The sequence below is a fragment of the Cornus florida genome, unplaced genomic scaffold (genome assembly GCF_030987335.1).
Source record: "Cornus florida cultivar Cherokee Brave unplaced genomic scaffold, ASM3098733v1 CherokeeBrave_3.0.0_Hap2_Chr08, whole genome shotgun sequence".
NCBI lineage: Eukaryota > Viridiplantae > Streptophyta > Magnoliopsida > Cornales > Cornaceae > Cornus > Cornus florida.
Genome location: NW_026775578.1, coordinates 90,997,787 through 91,020,600, shown reverse-complemented (window position 1 = coordinate 91,020,600; position 22,814 = coordinate 90,997,787).

Here is a 22,814-nt window from a genome sequence, read left to right as displayed (position 1 = left end):
ACACTCTTCGTGATGTCAAATGGAACTCGAATAAGTTTCACTCAAAACTCTCATTTTCTTTAAAAGATTCAATCTTTATACATTAAAAAGGTCTAGTCACATAATAGGTTCCTTTGTTGAGATATTTTCATTCAACGATTTAATATTTAGTCATTACAACACGTTTCGCGACTTCATAGGTAACTCGAATAAGTTAATCTCTAAACTATCATTTTATTTCCGAGATTCAATCTTTTTACATTAAAAAGGTCTAGTGACATACTAGTTACCTTTATTAAGGTATTTTCGTTCAAATATTCAATCTTTACTCTGTAAAATACTCTACGGGACGTCAGAGGTAACTCGAATAAGTTTAACTCAAAAACCTCATTTTTCTTTCAAAGATTCAATCTTTATACATTGAAAAGGTCTAGTGACATAAAAGGTACCTTTATTGAGGTACTTTCATTTAAAGATTCAACATATACTCATTAAAACACTCTTCGCGACTACTAGGTAACACGAATAATTTTAAATTCAAACTCTTGTTTTGTTTCAAAGATTCAATCTATATGCATTAAAAAGGTTTAATGACATAACAGGTACTTTTATTGAGGTATTTTCAATCAAAGATTCGATCTTTACTCATTAAAACACTCTTCGCCACTTCATAAGTAACTCGAATAAGTTTAAATCAATACTCTTATTTTCTTTCAAAGATTCAACGTTTATGCATTAAAAAGGTCTGGTAATGTATCTTTATTGAGGTATTTTCATTCAAAGATTCAATTTTTAGTCATTAAAACACTCTTCGGGACGTCAAAAGGAACTCGAATAAATTTCATTCAAAACTCTCATTTTCTTTCAAAGATTCAATCTGTATACATTAAAAAGGTTTAGTCATATAATAGGTTCCTTTATTGAGATATTTCCATTCAAAGATTTAATCTTTTGTCATTAAAATACGTTTCGCGACTTCATAGATAACTCGAATAAGTTAATCTCAAAACTCTCATTTTCTTTCAAAGATTCAACCTTTTTACATTAAAAAGGTCTAGTGACATACTAGGTACCATTACTGAGGTATTTTCATTCAAAGATTCAATCTATACTCTGTAAGACACTCTTCGGGACGTCAAACAGAACTCGAATAAGTTTCGCTCAAAACTCTCATTTTCTTCAAAAGATTCAATCTTTATACATTAAAAAGGTCTAGTCACATTATAAGTTCCTTTATTGAGATATTTTCATTCAAATGTTTAATATTTAGTCATTACAACACGATTCGCGACTTCATAGGTAACTCGAATAAGTTAATCTCTAAACTATCATTTTTTTTCAGAGATTCAATCTTTTTACATTAAAAAGGTCTAGTGACAAACTAGGTACCTCTATTGAAGTATTTTCGTTCAAAGATTCAATCTTTACTCTGTAAAACACTCTACGGGACGTCAAAGGGAAGTCGAATAAGTTTAACTCAAAAACCTCATTTTCTTTCAAAGATTCAGTCCTTATACATTGAAAAGATCTAGTGACATAAAAGGTACCTTTATTGAGGTACTTTCATTTAAAGATTCAACATATACTCATTAAAACACTCTTCACGACTACTAGGTAACACGAATAATTTTAAATTCAAACTCTTGTTTTCTTTCAAAGATTCAATCTATATGCATTAAAAAGGTTTAATGACATAACAGGTACTTTTATTGAGATATTTTCAATCAAAGATTCGATCTTTACTCATTAAAACACTCTTCGCCACTTCATAAGTAACTCGAATAAGTTTAAATCAATACTCTTATTTTCTTTCAAAGAGTCAACGTTTCTGCATTAAAAAGGTTTGGTAATGTACCTTTATTGAGGTATTTTCATTCGAAGATTCTATTTTTACTCATTAAAACACTCTTCGGGACATCAAAAGGAACTCGAATAAGTTTCATTTAAAACTCTCATTTTCTTTCAAAGATTTAATCGGAATACATTAATATGGTTTAGTCATATAATAGGTTCCTTTAATGAGGTATTTTCATTCAAAGATTTAATCTTTAGTCATTAAAACACGCTTCGCGACTTCATAGATAACTCGAATAAGTTAATCTCAAAACTCTCATTTTCTTCTAAAGATTCAATCTTTTTACATTAAAAAGATCTAGTGACATACAAGGTACCTTTACTGAGGAATTTTCATTCAAAGATTCAATATATACTCTGTAAAACACTCTTCGTGATGTCAAATGGAACTCGAATAAGTTTCACTCAAAACTCTCATTTTCTTTAAAAGATTCAATCTTTATACATTAAAAAGGTCTAGTCACATAATAGGTTCCTTTGTTGAGATATTTTCATTCAACGATTTAATATTTAGTCATTACAACACGTTTCGCGACTTCATAGGTAACTCGAATAAGTTAATCTCTAAACTATCATTTTATTTCCGAGATTCAATCTTTTTACATTAAAAAGGTCTAGTGACATACTAGTTACCTTTATTAAGGTATTTTCGTTCAAATATTCAATCTTTACTCTGTAAAATACTCTACGGGACGTCAGAGGTAACTCGAATAAGTTTAACTCAAAAACCTCATTTTTCTTTCAAAGATTCAATCTTTATACATTGAAAAGGTCTAGTGACATAAAAGGTACCTTTATTGAGGTACTTTCATTTAAAGATTCAACATATACTCATTAAAACACTCTTCGCGACTACTAGGTAACACGAATAATTTTAAATTCAAACTCTTGTTTTGTTTCAAAGATTCAATCTATATGCATTAAAAAGGTTTAATGACATAACAGGTACTTTTATTGAGGTATTTTCAATCAAAGATTCGATCTTTACTCATTAAAACACTCTTCGCCACTTCATAAGTAACTCGAATAAGTTTAAATCAATACTCTTATTTTCTTTCAAAGATTCAACGTTTATGCATTAAAAAGGTCTGGTAATGTATCTTTATTGAGGTATTTTCATTCAAAGATTCAATTTTTAGTCATTAAAACACTCTTCGGGACGTCAAAAGGAACTCGAATAAATTTCATTCAAAACTCTCATTTTCTTTCAAAGATTCAATCTGTATACATTAAAAAGGTTTAGTCATATAATAGGTTCCTTTATTGAGATATTTCCATTCAAAGATTTAATCTTTTGTCATTAAAATACGTTTCGCGACTTCATAGATAACTCGAATAAGTTAATCTCAAAACTCTCATTTTCTTTCAAAGATTCAACCTTTTTACATTAAAAAGGTCTAGTGACATACTAGGTACCATTACTGAGGTATTTTCATTCAAAGATTCAATCTATACTCTGTAAGACACTCTTCGGGACGTCAAACAGAACTCGAATAAGTTTCGCTCAAAACTCTCATTTTCTTCAAAAGATTCAATCTTTATACATTAAAAAGGTCTAGTCACATTATAAGTTCCTTTATTGAGATATTTTCATTCAAATGTTTAATATTTAGTCATTACAACACGATTCGCGACTTCATAGGTAACTCGAATAAGTTAATCTCTAAACTATCATTTTTTTTCAGAGATTCAATCTTTTTACATTAAAAAGGTCTAGTGACAAACTAGGTACCTCTATTGAAGTATTTTCGTTCAAAGATTCAATCTTTACTCTGTAAAACACTCTACGGGACGTCAAAGGGAAGTCGAATAAGTTTAACTCAAAAACCTCATTTTCTTTCAAAGATTCAGTCCTTATACATTGAAAAGATCTAGTGACATAAAAGGTACCTTTATTGAGGTACTTTCATTTAAAGATTCAACATATACTCATTAAAACACTCTTCACGACTACTAGGTAACACGAATAATTTTAAATTCAAACTCTTGTTTTCTTTCAAAGATTCAATCTATATGCATTAAAAAGGTTTAATGACATAACAGGTACTTTTATTGAGATATTTTCAATCAAAGATTCGATCTTTACTCATTAAAACACTCTTCGCCACTTCATAAGTAACTCGAATAAGTTTAAATCAATACTCTTATTTTCTTTCAAAGAGTCAACGTTTCTGCATTAAAAAGGTTTGGTAATGTACCTTTATTGAGGTATTTTCATTCGAAGATTCTATTTTTACTCATTAAAACACTCTTCGGGACATCAAAAGGAACTCGAATAAGTTTCATTTAAAACTCTCATTTTCTTTCAAAGATTTAATCGGAATACATTAATATGGTTTAGTCATATAATAGGTTCCTTTAATGAGGTATTTTCATTCAAAGATTTAATCTTTAGTCATTAAAACACGCTTCGCGACTTCATAGATAACTCGAATAAGTTAATCTCAAAACTCTCATTTTCTTCTAAAGATTCAATCTTTTTACATTAAAAAGATCTAGTGACATACAAGGTACCTTTACTGAGGAATTTTCATTCAAAGATTCAATATATACTCTGTAAAACACTCTTCGTGATGTCAAATGGAACTCGAATAAGTTTCACTCAAAACTCTCATTTTCTTTAAAAGATTCAATCTTTATACATTAAAAAGGTCTAGTCACATAATAGGTTCCTTTGTTGAGATATTTTCATTCAACGATTTAATATTTAGTCATTACAACACGTTTCGCGACTTCATAGGTAACTCGAATAAGTTAATCTCTAAACTATCATTTTATTTCCGAGATTCAATCTTTTTACATTAAAAAGGTCTAGTGACATACTAGTTACCTTTATTAAGGTATTTTCGTTCAAATATTCAATCTTTACTCTGTAAAATACTCTACGGGACGTCAGAGGTAACTCGAATAAGTTTAACTCAAAAACCTCATTTTTCTTTCAAAGATTCAATCTTTATACATTGAAAAGGTCTAGTGACATAAAAGGTACCTTTATTGAGGTACTTTCATTTAAAGATTCAACATATACTCATTAAAACACTCTTCGCGACTACTAGGTAACACGAATAATTTTAAATTCAAACTCTTGTTTTGTTTCAAAGATTCAATCTATATGCATTAAAAAGGTTTAATGACATAACAGGTACTTTTATTGAGGTATTTTCAATCAAAGATTCGATCTTTACTCATTAAAACACTCTTCGCCACTTCATAAGTAACTCGAATAAGTTTAAATCAATACTCTTATTTTCTTTCAAAGATTCAACGTTTATGCATTAAAAAGGTCTGGTAATGTATCTTTATTGAGGTATTTTCATTCAAAGATTCAATTTTTAGTCATTAAAACACTCTTCGGGACGTCAAAAGGAACTCGAATAAATTTCATTCAAAACTCTCATTTTCTTTCAAAGATTCAATCTGTATACATTAAAAAGGTTTAGTCATATAATAGGTTCCTTTATTGAGATATTTCCATTCAAAGATTTAATCTTTTGTCATTAAAATACGTTTCGCGACTTCATAGATAACTCGAATAAGTTAATCTCAAAACTCTCATTTTCTTTCAAAGATTCAACCTTTTTACATTAAAAAGGTCTAGTGACATACTAGGTACCATTACTGAGGTATTTTCATTCAAAGATTCAATCTATACTCTGTAAGACACTCTTCGGGACGTCAAACAGAACTCGAATAAGTTTCCCTCAAAACTCTCATTTTCTTCAAAAGATTCAATCTTTATACATTAAAAAGGTCTAGTCACATTATAAGTTCCTTTATTGAGATATTTTCATTCAAATGTTTAATATTTAGTCATTACAACACGATTCGCGACTTCATAGGTAACTCGAATAAGTTAATCTCTAAACTATCATTTTTTTTCAGAGATTCAATCTTTTTACATTAAAAAGGTCTAGTGACAAACTAGGTACCTCTATTGAAGTATTTTCGTTCAAAGATTCAATCTTTACTCTGTAAAACACTCTACGGGACGTCAAAGGGAAGTCGAATAAGTTTAACTCAAAAACCTCATTTTCTTTCAAAGATTCAGTCCTTATACATTGAAAAGATCTAGTGACATAAAAGGTACCTTTATTGAGGTACTTTCATTTAAAGATTCAACATATACTCATTAAAACACTCTTCACGACTACTAGGTAACACGAATAATTTTAAATTCAAACTCTTGTTTTCTTTCAAAGATTCAATCTATATGCATTAAAAAGGTTTAATGACATAACAGGTACTTTTATTGAGATATTTTCAATCAAAGATTCAATCTTTACTCATTAAAACACTCTTCGCCACTTCATAAGTAACTCGAATAAGTTTAAATCAATACTCTTATTTTCTTTCAAAGAGTCAACGTTTCTGCATTAAAAAGGTTTGGTAATGTACCTTTATTGAGGTATTTTCATTCGAAGATTCTATTTTTACTCATTAAAACACTCTTCGGGACATCAAAAGGAACTCGAATAAGTTTCATTTAAAACTCTCATTTTCTTTCAAAGATTTAATCGGAATACATTAATATGGTTTAGTCATATAATAGGTTCCTTTAATGAGGTATTTTCATTCAAAGATTTAATCTTTAGTCATTAAAACACGCTTCGCGACTTCATAGATAACTCGAATAAGTTAATCTCAAAACTCTCATTTTCTTCTAAAGATTCAATCTTTTTACATTAAAAAGATCTAGTGACATACAAGGTACCTTTACTGAGGAATTTTCATTCAAAGATTCAATATATACTCTGTAAAACACTCTTCGTGATGTCAAATGGAACTCGAATAAGTTTCACTCAAAACTCTCATTTTCTTTAAAAGATTCAATCTTTATACATTAAAAAGGTCTAGTCACATAATAGGTTCCTTTGTTGAGATATTTTCATTCAACGATTTAATATTTAGTCATTACAACACGTTTCGCGACTTCATAGGTAACTCGAATAAGTTAATCTCTAAACTATCATTTTATTTCCGAGATTCAATCTTTTTACATTAAAAAGGTCTAGTGACATACTAGTTACCTTTATTAAGGTATTTTCGTTCAAATATTCAATCTTTACTCTGTAAAATACTCTACGGGACGTCAGAGGTAACTCGAATAAGTTTAACTCAAAAACCTCATTTTTCTTTCAAAGATTCAATCTTTATACATTGAAAAGGTCTAGTGACATAAAAGGTACCTTTATTGAGGTACTTTCATTTAAAGATTCAACATATACTCATTAAAACACTCTTCGCGACTACTAGGTAACACGAATAATTTTAAATTCAAACTCTTGTTTTGTTTCAAAGATTCAATCTATATGCATTAAAAAGGTTTAATGACATAACAGGTACTTTTATTGAGGTATTTTCAATCAAAGATTCGATCTTTACTCATTAAAACACTCTTCGCCACTTCATAAGTAACTCGAATAAGTTTAAATCAATACTCTTATTTTCTTTCAAAGATTCAACGTTTATGCATTAAAAAGGTCTGGTAATGTATCTTTATTGAGGTATTTTCATTCAAAGATTCAATTTTTAGTCATTAAAACACTCTTCGGGACGTCAAAAGGAACTCGAATAAATTTCATTCAAAACTCTCATTTTCTTTCAAAGATTCAATCTGTATACATTAAAATGGTTTAGTCATATAATAGGTTCCTTTATTGAGATATTTCCATTCAAAGATTTAATCTTTTGTCATTAAAATACGTTTCGCGACTTCATAGATAACTCGAATAAGTTAATCTCAAAACTCTCATTTTCTTTCAAAGATTCAACCTTTTTACATTAAAAAGGTCTAGTGACATACTAGGTACCATTACTGAGGTATTTTCATTCAAAGATTCAATCTATACTCTGTAAGACACTCTTCGGGACGTCAAACAGAACTCGAATAAGTTTCACTCAAAACTCTCATTTTCTTCAAAAGATTCAATCTTTATACATTAAAAAGGTCTAGTCACATTATAAGTTCCTTTATTGAGATATTTTCATTCAAAGGTTTAATATTTAGTCATTACAACACGATTCGCGACTTCATAGGTAACTCGAATAAGTTAATCTCTAAACTATCATTTTTTTCAGAGATTCAATCTTTTTACATTAAAAAGGTCTAGTGACAAACTAGGTACCTCTATTGAAGTATTTTCGTTCAAAGATTCAATCTTTACTCTGTAAAACACTCTATGGGACGTCAAAGGGAACTCGAATAAGTTTAACTCAAAAACCTCATTTTCTTTCAAAGATTCAATCTTTATACATTGAAAAGATCTAGTGACATAAAAGGTACCTTTATTGAGGTACTTTCATTTAAAGATTCAACATATACTCATTAAAACACTCTTCGCGACTACTAGGTAACACGAATAATTTTAAATTCAAACTCTTGTTTTCTTTCAAAGATTCAATCTATATGCATTAAATAAGTTTAATGACATAACAGGTACTTTTATTGAGATATTTTCAATCAAAGATTCGATCTTTACTCATTAAAACACTCTTCGCCACTTCATAAGTAACTCGAATAAATTTAAGTCAATACTCTTAGTTTCTTTCAAAGAGTCAACGTTTCTGCATTAAAAAGGTTTGGTAATGTACCTTTATTGAGGTATTTTCATTCAAAGATTCTATTTTTACTCATTAAAACACTCTTCGGGACATCAAAAGGAACTCGAATAAGTTTCTTTTAAAACTCTAATTTTCTTTTAAAGATTTAATCTGAATACATTAATATGGTTTAGTCATATAATAGGTTCCTTTATTGAGGTATTTTCATTCAAAGATTTAATCTTTAGTCATTAAAACACGCTTCGCGACTTCATAGATAACTCGAATAAGTTAATCTCAAAACTCTCATTTTCTTCCAAAGATTCAATCTTTTTACATTAAAAAGGTCTAGTGACATACAAGGTACCTTTACTGAGGAATTTTCATTCAAAGATTCAATATATACTCTGTAAAACACTCTTCGTGACGTCAATTGGAACTCGAATAAGTTTCACTCAAAACTCTCATTTTCTTTAAAAGATTCAATCTTTATACATTAAAAAGGTCTAGTCACATAATAGGTTCCTTTGTTGAGATATTTTCATTCAACGATTTAATATTTAGTCATTACAACACGTTTCGCGACTTCATAGGTAATTCGAATAAGTTAATCTCTAAACTATCATTTTATTTCCGAGATTCAATCTTTTTACATTAAAAAGGTCTAGTGACATACTAGTTACCTTTATTAAGGTATTTTCGTTCAAATATTCAATCTTTACTCTGTAAAACACTCTACGAGACGTCAAAGGTAACTCAAATAAGTTTAACTCAAAAATCTCATTTTTCTTTCAAAGATTCAATCTTTATACATTGAAAAGGTCTAGTGACATAAAAGGTACCTTTATTGAGTTACTTTCATTTAAAGATTCAACGTATACTCATTAAAACACTCTTCGCGACTACTAGGTAACACGAATAATTTTAAATTCAAACTCTTGTTTTCTTTCAAAGATTCAATCTATATGCATTAAAAAGGTTTAATGACATAACAGGTACTTTTATTGAGATATTTTCAATCAAAGATTCGATCTTTACTCATTAAAACACTCTTCGCCACTTCATAAGTAACTCGAATAAGTTTAAATCAATACTCTTATTTTCTTTCAAAGAGTCAACGTTTCTGCATTAAAAAGGTTTGGTAATGTACCTTTATTGAGGTATTTTCATTCAAAGATTCTATTTTTACTCATTAAAACACTCTTCGGGACATCAAAAGGAACTCGAATAAGTTTCATTTAAAACTCTCATTTTCTTTCAAAGATTTAATCTGAATACATTAATATGGTTTAGTCATATAATAGGTTCTTTTATTGAGGTATTTTCATTCAAAGATTTAATCTTTAGTCATTAAAACACGCTTCGCGACTTCATAGATAACTCGAATAAGTTAATTTCAAAACTCTCATTTTCTTCCTAAGATTCAATCTTTTTACATTAAAAAGGTCTAGTGACATACAAGGTACCTTTTCTGAGGAATTTTCATTCAAAGATTCAATATATACTCTGTAAAACACTCTTCGTGACGTCAAATGGAACTCGAATAAGTTTCACTCAAAACTCTCATTTTCTTTAAAAGATTCAATCTTTATACATTAAAAAGGTCTAGTCACATAATAGGTTCCTTTGTTGAGATATTTTCATTCAACGATTTAATATTTAGTGTTTACAACACGTTTCGCGACTTCATAGGTAACTCGAATAAGTTAATCTCTAAACTATCATTTTATTTCCGAGATTCAATCTTTTTACATTAAAAAGGTCTAGTGACATACTAGTTACCTTTATTAAGGTATTTTCGTTCAAATATTCAATCTTTACTCTATATAACACTCTACGGGACGTCAAAGGTAACTCGAATAAGTTTAACTCAAAAACCTCATTTTTCTTTCAAAGATTCAATCTTTATACATTGAAAAGGTCTAGTGACATAAAAGGTACCTTTATTGAGGTACTTTCATTTAAAGATTCAACATATACTCATTAAAACACTCTTCGCGACTACTAGGTAACACGAATAATTTTAAATTCAAACTCTTGTTTTGTTTCAAAGATTCAATCTATATGCATTAAAAAGGTTTAATGACATAACAGGTACTTTTATTGAGGTATTTTCAATCAAAGATTCGATCTTTACTCATTAAAACACTCTTCGCCACTTCATAAGTAACTCGAATAAGTTTAAATCAATACTCTTATTTTCTTTCAAAGATTCAACGTTTATGCATTAAAAAGGTCTGGTAATGTATCTTTATTGAGGTATTTTCATTCAAAGATTCAATTTTTAGTCATTAAAATACTCTTCGGGACGTCAAAAGGAACTCGAATAAATTTCATTCAAAACTCTCATTTTCTTTCAAAGATTCAATCTGTATACATTAAAAAGGTTTAGTCATATAATAGGTTCCTTTATTGAGATATTTCCATTCAAAGATTTAATCTTTTGTCATTAAAATACGTTTCGCGACTTCATAGATAACTCGAATAAGTTAATCTCAAAACTCTCATTTTCTTTCAAAGATTCAACCTTTTTACATTAAAAAGGTCTAGTGACATACTAGGTACCATTACTGAGGTATTTTCATTCAAAGATTCAATCTATACTCTGTAAGACACTCTTCGGGACGTCAAACAGAACTCGAATAAGTTTCACTCAAAACTCTCATTTTCTTCAAAAGATTCAATCTTTATACATTAAAAAGGTCTAGTCACATTATAAGTTCCTTTATTGAGATATTTTCATTCAAATGTTTAATATTTAGTCATTACAACACGATTCGCGACTTCATAGGTAACTCGAATAAGTTAATCTCTAAACTATCATTTTATTTCAGAGATTTAATCTTTTTACAATAAAAACGTCTAGTGACATACTAGGTACCTTATATTAAGGTATTTTCGTTCAAAGATTCAATCTTTACTCTGTAAAACAGTCTACGGGACGTCAAAGGGAACTCGAATAAGTTTAACTCAAAAACCTCATTTTCTTTCAAAGATTCAATCTTTATACATTGAAAAGGTCTAGTGACATAAAAGGTACCTTTATTGAGGTACTTTCATTTAAAGATTCAACATATACTCATTAAAACACTCTTCGCGACTACTAGGTAACACGAATAATTTTAAATTCAAACTCTTGTTTTCTTTCAAAGATTCAATCTATATGCATTAAAAAGGTTTAATGACATAACAGGTACTTTTATTGAGATATTTTCAATCAAAGATTCGATCTTTACTCATTAAAACACTCTTCGCCACTTCATAAGTAACTCGAATAAGTTTAAATCAATACTCTTATTTTCTTTCAAAGAGTCAACGTTTCTGCATTAAAAAGGTTTGGTAATGTACCTTTATTGAGGTATTTTCATTCGAAGATTCTATTTTTACTCATTAAAACACTCTTCGGGACATCAAAAGGAACTCGAATAAGTTTCATTTAAAACTCTCATTTTCTTTCAAAGATTTAATCTGAATACATTAATATGGTTTAGTCATATAATAGGTTCCTTTATTGAGGTATTTTCATTCAAAGATTTAATCTTTAGTCATTAAAACACGCTTCGCGACTTCATAGATAACTCGAATAAGTTAATCTAAAAACTCTCATTTTCTTCCAAAGATTCAATCTTTTTACATTAAAAAGGTCTAGTGACATACAAGGTACCTTTACTGAGGACTTTTCATTCAAAGATTCAATATATACTCTGTAAAACACTCTTCGTGACGTCAAATGGAACTCGAATAAGTTTCACTCAAAACTCTCATTTTCTTTAAAAGATTCAATCTTTATACATTAAAAAGGTCTAGTCACATAATAGGTTCCTTTGTTGAGATATTTTCATTCAACGATCTAATATTTAGTCATTACAACACGTTTCGCGACTTCATAGGTAACACGAATAAGTTAATCTCTAAACTATCATTTTATTTCCGAGATTCAATCTTTTTACATTAAAAAGGTCTAGTGACATACTAGTTACCTTTATTAAGGTATTTTCGTTCAAAGATTCAATCTTTACTCTGTAAAACACTCTACGGGACGTCAAAGGGAACTCGAATAAGTTTAACTCAAAAACCTCATTTTTCTTTCAAAGATTCAATCTTTATACATTGAAAAGGTCAAGTGACATAAAAGGTACCTTTATTGAGGTACTTTCATTTAAAGATTCAACATATACTCATTAAAACACTCTTCGCGACTACTAGGTAACACGAATAATTTTAAATTCAAACTCTTGTTTTGTTTCAAAGATTCAATCTATATGCATTAAAAAGGTTTAATGACATAACAGGTACTTTTATTGAGGTATTTTCAATCAAAGATTCGACCTTTACTCATTAAAACACTCTTCGCCACTTCATAAGTAACTCGAATAAGTTTAAATCAATACTCTTATTTTCTTTCAAAGATTCAACGTTTATGCATTAAAAAGGTCTGGTAATGTATCTTTATTGAGGTATTTTCATTCAAAGATTCAATTTTTAGTCATTAAAACACTCTTCGGGACGTCAAAAGGAACTCGAATAAATTTCATTCAAAACTCTCATTTTCTTTCAAAGATTCAATCTGTATACATTAAAAAGGTTTAGTCATATAATAGGTTCCTTTATTGAGATATTTCAATTCAAAGATTTAATCTTTTGTCATTAAAATACGTTTCGCGACTTCATAGATAACTCGAATAAGTTCAAAACTCTCATTTTCTTTCAAAGATTCAACCTTTTTACATTAAAAAGGTCTAGTGACATACTAGGTACCATTACTGAGGTATTTTCATTCAAAGATTCAATCTATACTCTGTAAGACACTCTTCGGGACGTCAAACAGAACTCGAATAAGTTTCACTCAAAACTCTCATTTTCTTCAAAAGATTCAATCTTTATACATTAAAAAGGTCTAGTCACATTATAAGTTCCTTTATTGAGATATTTTCATTCAAATGTTTAATATTTAGTCATTACAACACGATTCGCGACTTCATAGGTAACTCGAATAAGTTAATCTCTAAACTATCATTTTTTTTCAGAGATTCAATCTTTTTACATTAAAAAGGTCTAGTGACAAACTAGGTACCTCTATTGAAGTATTTTCGTTCAAAGATTCAATCTTTACTCTGTAAAACACTCTACGGGACGTCAAAGGGAACTCGAATAAGTTTAACTCAAAAACCACATTTTCTTTCAAAGATTCAGTCCTTATACATTGAAAAGATCTAGTGACATAAAAGGTACCTTTATTGAGGTACTTTCATTTAAAGATTCAACATATACTCATTAAAACACTCTTCGCGACTACTAGGTAACACGAATAATTTTAAATTCAAACTCTTGTTTTCTTTCAAAGATTCAATCTATATGCATTAAAAAGGTTTAATGACATAACAGGTACTTTTATTGAGATATTTTCAATCAAAGATTCGATCTTTACTCATTAAAACACTCTTCGCCACTTCATAAGTAACTCGAATAAATTTAAATCAATACTCTTATTTTCTTTCAAAGAGTCAACGTTTCTGCATTAAAAAGGTTTGGTAATGTACCTTTATTGAGGTATTTTCATTCAAAGATTCTATTTTTACTCATTAAAACACTCTTCGGGACATTAAAAGGAACTCGAATAAGTTTCCTTTAAAACTCTAATTTTCTTTTAAAGATTTAATCTGAATACATTAATATGGTTTAGTCATATAATAGGTTCCTTTATTGAGGTATTTTCATTCAAAGATGTAATCTTTAGTCATTAAAACACGCTTCGCGACTTCATAGATAACTCGAATAAGTTAATCTCAAAACTCTCATTTTCTTCCAAAGATTCAATCTTTTTACATTAAAAAGGTCTAGTGACATACAAGGTACCTTTACTGAGGAATTTTCATTCAAAGATTCAATATATACTCTGTAAAACACTCTTCGTGACGTCAAATGGAACTCGAATAAGTTTCACTCAAAACTCTCATTTTCTTTAAAAGATTCAATCTTTATACATTAAAAAGGTCTAGTCACATAATAGGTTCCTTTGTTGAGATATTTTCATTCAACGATTTAATATTTAGTCATTACAACACGTTTCGCGACTTCATAGGTAACTCGAATAAGTTAATCTCTAAACTATCATTTTATTTCCGAGATTCAATCTTTTTACATTAAAATGGTCTAGTGACATACTAGTTACCTTTATTAAGGTATTTTCGTTCAAATATTCAATCTTTACTCTGTAAAACACTCTACGGGACGTCAAAGGTAACTCAAATAAGTTTAACTCAAAAATCTCATTTTTCTTTCAAAGATTCAATCTTTATACATTGAAAAGGTCTAGTGACATAAAAGGTACCTTTATTGAGTTACTTTCATTTAAAGATTCAACATATACTCATTAAAACACTCTTCGCGACTACTAGGTAACACGAATAATTTTAAATTCAAACTCTTGTTTTGTTTCAAAGATTCAATCTATATGCATTAAAAAGGTTTAATGACATAACAGGTACTTTTATTGAGATATTTTCAATCAAAGATTCGATCTTTACTCATTAAAACACTCTTCGCCACTTCATAAGTAACTCGAATAAGTTTAAATCAATACTCTTATTTTCTTTCAAAGAGTCAACGTTTCTGCATTAAAAAGGTTTGGTAATGTACCTTTATTGAGGTATTTTCATTCAAAGATTCTATTTTTACTCATTAAAACACTCTTCGGGACATCAAAAGGAACTCGAATAAGTTTCATTTAAAACTCTCATTTTCTTTCAAAGATTTAATCTGAATACATTAATATGGTTTAGTCATATAATAGGTTCCTTTATTGAGGTATTTTCATTCAAAGATTTAATCTTTAGTCATTAAAACACGCTTCGCGACTTCATAGATAACTCGAATAAGTTAATTTCAAAACTCTCATTTTCTTCCAAAGATTCAATCTTTTTACATTAAAAAGGTCTAGTGACATACAAGGTACCTTTTCTGAGGAATTTTCATTCAAAGATTCAATATATACTCTGTAAAACACTCTTCGTGACGTCAAATGGAACTCGAATAAGTTTCACTCAAAACTCTCATTTTCTTTAAAAGATTCAATCTTTATACATTAAAAAGGTCTAGTCACATAATAGGTTCCTTTGTTGAGATATTTTCATTCAACGATTTAATATTTAGTCATTACAACACGTTTCGCGACTTCATAGGTAACTCGAATAAGTTAATCTCTAAACTATCATTTTATTTCCGAGATTCAATCTTTTTACATTAAAAAGGTCTAGTGACATACTAGTTACCTTTATTAAGGTATTTTCGTTCAAATATTCAATCTTTACTCTGTAAAACACTCTACGGGACGTCAAAGGTAACTCGAATAAGTTTAACTCAAAAACCTCATTTTTCTTTCAAAGATTCAATCTTTATACATTGAAAAGGTCTAGTGACATAAAAGGTACCTTTATTGAGGTACTTTCATTTAAAGATTCAACATATACTCATTAAAACACTCTTCGCGACTACTAGGTAACACAAATAATTTTAAATTCAAACTCTTGTTTTGTTTCAAAGATTCAATCTATATGCATTAAAAAGGTTTAATGACATAACAGGTACTTTTATTGAGGTATTTTCAATCAAAGATTCGATCTTTACTCATTAAAACACTCTTCGCCACTTCATAAGTAACTCGAATAAGTTTAAATCAATACTCTTATTTTCTTTCAAAGATTCAATGTTTATGCATTAAAAAGGTCTGGTAATGTATCTTTATTGAGGTATTTTCATTCAAAGATTCAATTTTTAGTCATTAAAACACTCTTCGGGACGTCAAAAGGAACTCGAATAAATTTCATTCAAAACTCTCATTTTCTTTCAAAGATTCAATCTGTATACATTAAAAAGGTTTAGTCATATAATAGGTTCCTTTATTGAGATATTTCCATTCAAAGATTTAATCTTTTGTCATTAAAATACGTTTCGCGACTTCATAGATAACTCGAATAAGTTAATCTCAAAACTCTCATTTTCTTTCAAAGATTCAACCTTTTTACATTAAAAAGGTCTAGTGACATACTAGGTACCATTACTGAGGTATTTTCATTCAAAGATTCAATCTATACTCTGTAAGACACTCTTCGGGACGTCAAACAGAACTCGAATAAGTTTCACTCAAAACTCTCATTTTCTTCAAAAGATTCAATCTTTATACATTAAAAAGGTCTAGTCACATTATAAGTTCCTTTATTGAGATATTTTCATTCAAATGTTTAATATTTAGTCATTACAACACGATTCGCGACTTCATAGGTAACTCGAATAAGTTAATCTCTAAACTATCATTTTTTTTTCAGAGATTCAATCTTTTTACATTAAAAAGGTCTAGTGACAAACTAGGTACCTCTATTGAAGTATTTTCGTTCAAAGATTCAATCTTTACTCTGTAAAACACTCTACGGGACGTCAAAGGGAACTCGAATAAGTTTAACTCAAAAACCTCATTTTCTTTCAAAGATTCAGTCCTTATACATTGAAAAGATCTAGTGACATAAAAGGTACCTTTATTGAGGTACTTTCATTTAAAGATTCAACATATACTCATTAAAACACTCTTCGCGACTACTAGGTAACACGAATAATTTTAAATTCAAACTCTTGTTTTCTTTCAAAGATTCAATCTATATGCATTAAAAAGGTTTAATGACATAACAGGTACTTTTATTGAGATATTTTCAATCAAAGATTCGATCTTTACTCATTAAAACACTCTTCGCCACTTCATAAGTAACTCGAATAAATTTAAATCAATACTCTTATTTTCTTTCAAAGAGTCAACGTTTCTGCATTAAAAAGGTTTGGTAATGTACCTTTATTGAGGTATTTTCATTCAAAGATTCTATTTTTACTCATTAAAACACTCTTCGGGACATCAAAAGGAACTCGAATAAGTTTCCTTTAAAACTCTAATTTTCTTTTAAAGATTTAATCTGAATACATTAATATGGTTTAGTCATATAATAGGTTCCTTTATTGAGGTATTTTCATTCAAAGATGTAATCTTTAGTCATTAAAACACGCTTCGCGACTTCATAGATAACTCGAATAAGTTAATCTCAAAACTCTCATTTTCTTCCAAAGATTCAATCTTTTTACATTAAAAAGGTCTAGTGACATACAAGGTACCTTTACTGAGGAATTTTCATTCAAAGATTCAATATATACTCTGTAAAACACTCTTCGTGACGTCAAATGGAACTCGAATAAGTTTCACTCAAAACTCTCATTTTCTTTAAAAGATTCAATCTTTATACATTAAAAAGGTCTAGTCACATAATAGGTTCCTTTGTTGAGATATTTTCATTCAACGATTTAATATTTAGTCATTACAACACGTTTCGCGACTTCATAGGTAACTCGAATAAGTTAATCTCTAAACTATCATTTTATTTCCGAGATTCAATCTTTTTACATTAAAATGGTCTAGTGACGTACTTGTTACCTTTATTAAGGTATTTTCGTTCAAATATTCAATCTTTACTCTGTAAAACACTCTACGGGACGTCAAAGGTAACTCAAATAAGTTTAACTCAAAAATCTCATTTTTCTTTCAAAGATTCAATCTTTATACATTGAAAAGGTCTAGTGACATAAAAGGTACCTTTATTGAGTTACTTTCATTTAAAGATTCAACATATACTCATTAAAACACTCTTCGCGACTACTAGGTAACACGAATAATTTTAAATTCAAACTCTTGTTTTCTTTCAAAGATTCAATCTATATGCATTAAAAAGGTTTAATGACATAACAGGTACTTTTATTGAGATATTTTCAATCAAAGATTCGATCTTTACTCATTAAAACACTCTTCGCCACTTCATAAGTAACTCGAATAAGTTTAAATCAATACTCTTATTTTCTTTCAAAGATTCAACGTTTCTGCATTAAAAAGGTTTGGTAATGTACCTTTATTGAGGTATTTTCATTCGAAGATTCTATTTTTACTCATTAAAACACTCTTCGGGACATCAAAAGGAACTCGAATAAGTTTCATTTAAAACTCTCATTTTCTTTCAAAGATTTAATCTGAATACATTAATATGGTTTAGTCATATAATAGGTTCCTTTATTGAGGTATTTTCATTCAAAGATTTAATCTTTAGTCATTAAAACACGCTTCGCGACTTCATAGATAACTCGAATAAGTTAATTTCAAAACTCTCATTTTCTTCCAAAGATTCAATCTTTTTACATTAAAAAGGTCTAGTGACATACAAGGTACCTTTTCTGAGGAATTTTCATTCAAAGATTCAATATATACTCTGTAAAACACTCTTCGTGACGTCAAATGGAACTCGAATAAGTTTCACTCAAAACTCTCATTTTCTTTAAAAGATTCAATCTTTATACATTAAAAAGGTCTAGTCACATAATAGGTTCCTTTGTTGAGATATTTTCATTCAACGATTTAATATTTAGTCATTACAACACGTTTCGCGACTTCATAGGTAACTCGAATAAGTTAATCTCTAAACTATCATTTTATTTCCGAGATTCAATCTTTTTACATTAAAAAGGTCTAGTGACATACTAGTTACCTTTATTAAGGTATTTTCGTTCAAATATTCAATCTTTACTCTGTAAAACACTCTACGGGACGTCAAAGGTAACTCGAATAAGTTTAACTCAAAAACCTCATTTTTCTTTCAAAGATTCAATCTTTATACATTGAAAAGGTCTAGTGACATAAAAGGTACCTTTATTGAGGTACTTTCATTTAAAGATTCAACATATACTCATTAAAACACTCTTCGCGACTACTAGGTAACACGAATAATTTTAAATTCAAACTCTTGTTTTGTTTCAAAGATTCAATCTATATGCATTAAAAAGGTTTAATGACATAACAGGTACTTTTATTGAGGTATTTTCAATCAAAGATTCGATCTTTACTCATTAAAACACTCTTCGCCACTTCATAAGTAACTCGAATAAGTTTAAATCAATACTCTTATTTTCTTTCAAAGATTCAACGTTTATGCATTAAAAAGGTCTGGTAATGTATCTTTATTGAGGTATTTTCATTCAAAGATTCAATTTTTAGTCATTAAAACACTCTTCGGGACGTCAAAAGGAACTCGAATAAATTTCATTCAAAACTCTCATTTTCTTTCAAAGATTCAATCTGTATACATTAAAAAGGTTTAGTCATATAATAGGTTCCTTTATTGAGATATTTCCATTCAAAGATTTAATCTTTTGTCATTAAAATACGTTTCGCGACTTCATAGATAACTCGAATAAGTTAATCTCAAAACTCTCATTTTCTTTCAAAGATTCAACCTTTTTACATTAAAAAGGTCTAGTGACATACTAGGTACCATTACTGAGGTATTTTCATTCAAAGATTCAATCTATACTCTGTAAGACACTCTTCGGGACGTCAAACAGAACTCGAATAAGTTTCACTCAAAACTCTCATTTTCTTCAAAAGATTCAATCTTTATACATTAAAAAGGTCTAGTCACATTATAAGTTCCTTTATTGAGATATTTTCATTCAAATGTTTAATATTTAGTCATTACAACACGATTCGCGACTTCATAGGTAACTCGAATAAGTTAATCTCTAAACTATCATTTTTTTTCAGAGATTCAATCTTTTTACATTAAAAAGGTCTAGTGACAAACTAGGTACCTCTATTGAAGTATTTTCGTTCAAAGATTCAATCTTTACTCTGTAAAACACTCTACGGGACGTCAAAGGGAACTCGAATAAGTTTAACTCAAAAACCTCATTTTCTTTCAAAGATTCAGTCCTTATACATTGAAAAGATCTAGTGACATAAAAGGTACCTTTATTGAGGTACTTTCATTTAAAGATTCAACATATACTCATTAAAACACTCTTCGTGACTACTAGGTAACACGAATAATTTTAAATTCAAACTCTTGTTTTCTTTCAAAGATTCAATCTATATGCATTGAAAAGGTTTAATGACATAACAGGTACTTTTATTGAGATATTTTCAATCAAAGATTCGATCTTTACTCATTAAAACACTCTTCGCCACTTCATAAGTAACTCGAATAAGTTTAAATCAATACTCTTATTTTCTTTCAAAGAGTCAACGTTTCTGCATTAAAAAGGTTTGGTAATGTACCTTTATTGAGGTATTTTCATTCAAAGATTCTATTTTTACTCATTAAAACACTCTTCGGGACATCAAAAGGAACTCGAATAAGTTTCTTTTAAAACTCTCATTTTCTTTCAAAGATTTAATCTGAATACATTAATATGGTTTAGTCATATAATAGGTTCCTTTATTGAGGTATTTTCATTCAAAGATTTAATCTTTAGTCATTAAAACACGCTTCGCGACTTCATAGATAACTCGAATAAGTTAATCTCAAAACTCTCATTTTCTTCCAAAGATTCAATCTTTTTACATTAAAAAGGTCTAGTGACATACAAGGTACCTTTACTGAGGAATTTTCATTCAAAGATTCAATATATACTCTGTAAAACACTCTTCGTGACGTCAAATGGAACTCGAATAAGTTTCACTCAAAACTCTCATTTTCTTTAAAAGATTCAATCTTTATACATTAAAAAGGTCTAGTCACATAATAGGTTCCTTTGTTGAGATATTTTCATTCAACGATCTAACATTTAGTCATTACAACACGTTTCGCGACTTCATAGGTAACACGAATAAGTTAATCTCTAAACTATCATTTTATTTCCGAGATTCAATCTTTTTATATTAAAAAGGTCTAGTGACATACTAGTTACCTTTATTAAGGTATTTTCGTTCAAAGATTCAATCTTTACTCTGTAAAACACTCTACGGGACGTCAAAGGGAACTCGAATAAGTTTAACTCAAAAACCTCATTTTTCTTTCAAAGATTCAATCTTTATACATTGAAAAGGTCTAGTGACATAAAAGGTACCTTTATTGAGGTACTTTCATTTAAAGATTCAACATATACTCATTAAAACACTCTTCGCGACTACTAGGTAACACGAATAATTTTAAATTCAAACTCTTGTTTTGTTTCAAAGATTCAATCTATATGCATTAAAAAGGTTTAATGACATAACAGGTACTTTTATTGAGGTATTTTCAATCAAAGATTCGATCTTTACTCATTAAAACACTCTTCGCCACTTCATAAGTAACTCGAATAAGTTTAAATCAATACTCTTATTTTCTTTCAAAGATTCAACGTTTATGCATTAAAAAGGTCTGGTAATGTATCTTTATTGAGGTATTTTCATTCAAAGATTCTATTTTTAGTCATTAAAACACTCTTCGGGACGTCAAAAGGAACTCGAATAAATTTCATTCAAAACTCTCATTTTCTTTCAAAGATTCAATCTGTATACATTAAAAAGGTTTAGTCATATAATAGGTTCCTTTATTGAGATATTTCCATTCAAAGATTTAATCTTTTGTCATTAAAATACGTTTCGCGACTTCATAGATAACTCGAATAAGTTAATCTCAAAACTCTCATTTTCTTTCAAAGATTCAACCTTTTTACATTAAAAAGGTCTAGTGACATACTAGGTACCATTACTGAGGTATTTTCATTCAAAGATTCAATCTATACTCTGTAAGACACTCTTCGGGACATCAAACAGAACTCGAATAAGTTTCACTCAAAACTCTCATTTTCTTCAAAAGATTCAATCTTTATACATTAAAAAGGTCTAGTCACATTATAAGTTACTTTATTGAGATATTTTCATTCAAAGGTTTAATATTTAGTCATTACAACACGATTCGCGACTTCATAGGTAACTCGAATAAGTTAATCTCTAAACTATCATTTTTTTTCAGAGATTCAATCTTTTTACATTAAAAAGGTCTAGTGACAAACTAGGTACCTCTATTGAAGTATTTTCGTTCAAAGATTCAATCTTTACTCTGTAAAACACTCTACGGGACGTCAAAGGGAACTCGAATAAGTTTAACTCAAAAACCTCATTTTCTTTCAAAGATTCAATCTTTATACATTGAAAAGATCTAGTGACATAAAAGGTACCTTTATTGAGGTACTTTCATTTAAAGATTCAACATATACTCATTAAAACACTCTTCGCGACTACTAGGTAACACGAATAATTTTAAATTCAAACTCTTGTTTTCTTTCAAAGATTCAATCTATATGCATTAAAAAGGTTTAATGACATAACAGGTACTTTTATTGAGATATTTTCAATCAAAGATTCGATCTTTACTCATTAAAACACTCTTCGCCACTTCATAAGTAACTCGAATAAATTTAAATCAATACTCTTATTTTCTTTCAAAGAGTCAACGTTTCTGCATTAAAAAGGTTTGGTAATGTACCTTTATTGAGGTATTTTCATTCAAAGATTCTATTTTTACTCATTAAAACACTCTTCGGGACATCAAAAGGAACTCGAATAAGTTTCTTTTAAAACTCTAATTTTCTTTTAA